General features: G+C 53.0%; 1 protein-coding gene across 1 annotated transcript in view; it reads right to left on the reverse strand.

The window, feature by feature from the left end:
- SP6 (Sp6 transcription factor) overlaps positions 1-4,822 on the reverse strand; it is an 8,556-nt gene extending 3,734 nt beyond the window's left edge. Inside the window, exon 1 of the mRNA XM_008073900.1 lies at positions 4,605-4,822. The gene's annotated coding sequence lies outside the window, so the exon portion shown is untranslated. The remainder of the gene's footprint in view (positions 1-4,604) is intronic.
- Between the last annotated feature and the right edge of the window lie 227 nt (positions 4,823-5,049).

A 5,049-nucleotide genomic window follows, 5' to 3' on the forward strand; every position in this document is an offset into this window, starting at 1 on the left:
TCCGGCCCGCAAGGTGGGTGGGGGGGGCGGAGGAGGGGCAGCTAACTAGGCCGTGAGCCTCCCCCTTCACCCCTCCTCCCTGGGTCCCTCAACCCCCAGGGCGAGGGGCCCGGGCGAGGTGATTCCCAGGCTCTGAGACCTGCCCCATCGGGTGGAAAACTGCCCTCGGGCTGGCTCGGGCCGGCAGGGGACGCGGGACTCCGACCCTGGGGCAGTGGAGGAGGTGGCGGGTCCTGAGAGTGAGACAGAGGCACCCTTAGGTTGCCTCGATGGCTCTTGACCCACCGGCCTGGGACGCGCAGCGCTGTCCCAGAATGAGAGGGCAGAAGGAAACAGGATTGAGTGCCAAGAGTGTGTCCGGTCCACCTTTATGCCTCGGCCGTGAGAACTTTGTCTTAGCTGCCCTCCTCCACCCATCCCCGACCTGTGCCGTTTCTGTCCACCACCCTGCCGAGTCCTTTCCCCTCTGGCTTTTGGGTTCTCCCCCTCCGATCTTTCTGGGCAGACTCCTCCTCTCCTCCTCCCCGGACCCTCCTAGCCGGTCTCTGCCTGCCTGCACTCACCTCCCTGGCTCCCGCAGCTTTCACTCTCCACCTCTCCTGAGGCAGCAACGCCAGTGCCCCCCAATTCACCTCTCAAATCCGACTCTCCCCACCCCTTCCTCTCGGTCCCAGAGATGCTCAGCCTACGTGACACCCTCTCCCTGGCACCCAGTTCTGAAAGTTAGGCAGGCACCTGAATGGCCCAGTGAAGCCATTGACCCCTTACCACCCCTGCTTCCCAATTCTCGCCCGAATTTAAACCCAAGGTTCTTAACTTTGGGGAAGGGTCTTTGATTCCTTTGAGAAAACAAACACGCGCACACTGCAACATTCTGGTAAAATTTCAGGGCATGCGGGCACTCCTAAAAGCTGCTCTCAGAATCTGGATCGGTGGACATCGAGCGCTGGTGGGTAAGGAAGATCCCACCCACCCTGCTGGCCTGAGTGCTGAGGCAGTCCAGTGCTCCCTTCCTAGTTGGTGTCTCCTGTGCCCGTAGCGCCGACCTCCAGAGGAGACGCCTTTTTGCAGGGAAATGCAGATCAATTTCCCCGTTTCTTTCGTTTCACGGGTGACTTTTCCCATGCATTTTGCTATCGGCTTTTTTTAGCCAGGCTCAGTGGCTCAGCCTGTAATCCCGCGCCTTTGGGAGGCTGAGGTGGTGGATTGCCTGAGCCCGCGGGTTCAAGACCCGCCTGGGCAGCGAGACCTCATCTCTACAATAAATCAAAAAACCAGCCGGGTGTGGTAGCGCATGCCTGTAATTCTGGCCACTCGGAAGGCTGAGGCGGAAGGATCGCCGGAGCCCAGCAGGTCGAGGCTGCGGTGGCCGGGAGCGGCCACTGCACTCTAGTCTGGTCGACAGAGTGAGACTCCAACTCAAAAAAAAAAATTTTTTTTTAGTTTTAAAAATAAATAAATAAATAAAAATTTCGTTTTTGTCTTTACGGTCGATTTCACATAGCAGGTCTTGAATTTAGGCTTATTTAATCTCACCTCTACAGTTCCAATTCCACTCCCATTGGTTTAGCTGCCCTGCATTTCCATGTGGGACACACTCTACGTGTGACTCTAAAACAGCTAAGTTAAATCCACAAGCCGTGTGAATAATCAGTCTGTGTGTGTGTGTGTGCGCGCGCGTGTGTGTATGAGTGTGGTTTTCCGCAAACACACACATTTTTATCCAGAGTCGATGTCTGATTCACCCATGCATCTATCTCCCTCTTTTCTAAAGCTCAGTTCCCTCATCTGGACAGCCTGGGTACAAGCTGATAGGGTTTTCTGGGGCTTAAAGGAATTGATGCACACCCTGGGTAAGTACAGGTAAACCGAAGCTATCCTTGTTATAGTTATTAAATAAGCCAGTTTCCAGCAAATATTGGTTGGATTAAGGCATATGTAGGAAGATCTTCAGGCTCGAAGTTGACGGACCTAAATTCTAGCCCCTGCCCTGCACTTGCTAAACTGACCCTGGATGGTCAAGTGACTCGGCGTCAGTTTCCTCTTCGATGAAATGCGGTTAGAACAGTCACCCTGTTGGGTGAAGGACAGGGAAACCCTGAGATGCTCCAGACAATGGGGATAGAGATTTCTGATCAGTTGGGATTTCCTGCTTCCCAGCACTTAGGGGTCCTAAGATGTAAACTCACAAGAACTTCTCTGGATCTGCGTGACCATGCACAAATTGACATGGTTTTATCCCTGTTCATTCAGCCTGCAAATCCTCGTTAGCTGGGTCTGTGGGCTAGTTCACAGCAACCTCTGGAACAGAGTAGGGGCTCATCAGGTCCAGAACAGAGACTCCGACCTGATTCGGGCCCTGGCTCCTGGATTATGACTGATTTGACCTCTTGGCATTCCTTCCTCCTCCTCCCAGCCGCCTGCTGTTGCAGCGTCTTCTGCTCTTAAGGTGCTAACGCTTGCCTGGAGTGGGATCTGACTACTCCAGGTGGAGAAACTGAGTCCCCTTCCCATTCATAGGCTCCAGATTGCATCATCTTCCCCCGCCCCTACCGTCTTTCCCTGGAAAGCAACAGGGGAGGGGAATCCAGCCCGAGGATGGTTGCTGCTCCGCCCCGCTTTCCCCCCAGGCCCCCTTAAGTCCTACTCCCCGCTCTGACCAGCCCCAAAGCCACCTGGGGTTCCCAGGAGCGGAGACATTCTACCTGCCTGCGGCTCATCAGCACGACGTTCAACAATAAAGAAGTTGTCTTGGGAAACTCTCAGGCATCCTGACTTCTTGCCCCGTCTAGGTCTCTCTGCCTTGCAGCCAGGGTGTTAGCAGTCTTTCTTCCAGGTCCCCCTCTCCCTGCGTTCCTCTGCTTCCAGCCCTTTTGATTCCCACTTGTTAGATGTTTTCCCACCAAACATTGGCCATGGTCTGATATTGACATGACCAAGGTCATCACAGCCCATGGTCCATCTTCATATCTTCACTCAAAGTTGAACAGCGCTGCCCATCGCATCTCCCATGCAAACTGAGATCCGCCTGGGACTTGGGCCATTGCTGCTCCTCTGCCATATTCTCTCAAGGGTGTGAATAGTCAGATTCCCCCTAAAGTGTCTGCCTCCTGTTCCTGCCATCCCCATCTTCTCAAGCTTTGTTTGTAGTCAGCGATGCATTTTGTACCAGAGCAGCCTCATTCATCTACCTAACCAGCATTTATTTGCTGAGCACCTACTATGTTCCTGGTGCTTTACACAAATCTCTAATTTTCATGAGCATACAGCAAAGTAATTATCTTTCCCATCGTACAGATAAGGGAGCCAAGGATCAAAGAAGTGAAATGATCTGCTCAAGATTACAGAGCTGTTCAGAGACAGAGGAGGAAACTGAGTCCAGATCTGTTGGGCTCTGAAGCCTGTTTCTGCTTGCTATTCCACCTGACCTCAGGATAGCAGATGACCCTGGGACCCTGACTCCCCTCCAACCTGAAGGTGGAGGGGACAGCATTCTTAAACTGATCCCCAGATCGAAGCCACCTGCCATCCTGAGGCTAATAGGACAAACTGATCCCATCTCGAATTGCTGGGACAAGTCACACGTTACACCCACGGTCCCTCCCCAACCTCAACTGACCCATACAGATCACACTATGAAAATGTCAAAGCTAGTCTGCCCACACAAATTGTCAGTCCAAACTCTTGTTTTACTGGTAGGGAAACTGAACTCCAAAACAGGGAGGTGAGTAGCTCAAAGTGTGACTTGTGTGACTTACACAGCAAGTCAGAAGCAGAACAGGAACCAGAGCCCAGTGGCTTCCTAGTTGCTTACTTTTCCCCTCTCCCCCCAACTCCTACCTCCAGGCTGCACTTCCAAGACTGCAGGGGGTGACCCTGGATGAAAGTACATTCTTTCTTTCCCATCTTTTCCCGACTTGACTCTCAGATTCCTGTAAAACCAGGTAGCGCCTAGAGCTGGAGCCAAATGGTTTTCTTTTATTCACCCTTTATTCACTCAACAAACACATACTTGGGTAGTCTACCTAAGGTCAAGCACTATGCTGGACACTAATTCTATTATTCATTCAAACATCACTAGCACCCACCATCCCTTTTTAGTTAGGAAGACAACCCCAGCTGAGGGTAGTACACCTGAATGTTTGTGTGCATCCGTATGTGCGTGTATCTGCAGATGTGTGTGCAGGTCATGCCTGTGTGTACCTGTGGGCTTGAGTGTAAGGTGTCTGTTGTCTGTCCTCCACCATAAAGGGAGTTCCCCAGAGGACGTGGACAGCAGATCTTCCCTTACTATCTCTGCAGGTGTCCTGCTACTCATGAACTCCCAGCCGTGAGTGTGAGCCCTATTAATGTTTGCCCACTCTCTCAGAATGAAGTCCCCAGGTGTGCATTCCTCCCTCACGACCCTCCCAGTTTCAGCTCAGTCGAGCCAAAAGACTTCCAAGGGACTGCTTTGCTTCTGTAAGACCCCCACCAAGATCTCCCTCTTATTCCCACCTCCCCAAGAATCAAGCCTTCCAGGCTCTATGACCCCTGCTTGAGAGTGGAAACCTGGTCCTCTCTGTGGGGGACCCCTATACTGGACAGGAAATGGCCTCTCTTACCAGTCCATGGAGCCCAGAGATGGCAGCTGCAGTGAGGGGCAAGTGGCAGTGATAAAAGAGCAGGCTTTATAAAGGAGGCGACAGGCAGCGCCAAAGGGGGAGGTGAGGGAGCGGGCAGAGATGCTGCCAAGTCCTCACGGCCTCGGAAGCTTTTAGGATAATCCAGGAAACAGTGGCCCGGCTCTTCTGGGGGAGTTGTAGGAGGTGAGATCTGAGTCCGTGAGGTCTGCCAGGAAAGGAGGATTTTAGCTGGAAGAGGTGGCTGGGGGTGGGGGCTGGGGGGTTTCAGGGACTTCCTTCCTTCCCCTGGGCAGCGAAGAGGGACAAAGTGGCTCTCGCGGGGTGGAAGAAATGAGAGCATTGCTAGGGGAGAGAACTGGGGCAGCTGGGGCACTCCAAATTCCATTCCCCTCCTTCTGGGGACTTGGTGGGAAAGAAACAAGTT

This window comes from Carlito syrichta, unplaced genomic scaffold, assembly GCF_000164805.1.
Source record: "Carlito syrichta isolate Samal-C Ts95f unplaced genomic scaffold, Tarsius_syrichta-2.0.1 Scaffold316209, whole genome shotgun sequence".
Taxonomy (NCBI): Eukaryota; Metazoa; Chordata; class Mammalia; order Primates; family Tarsiidae; genus Carlito; species Carlito syrichta.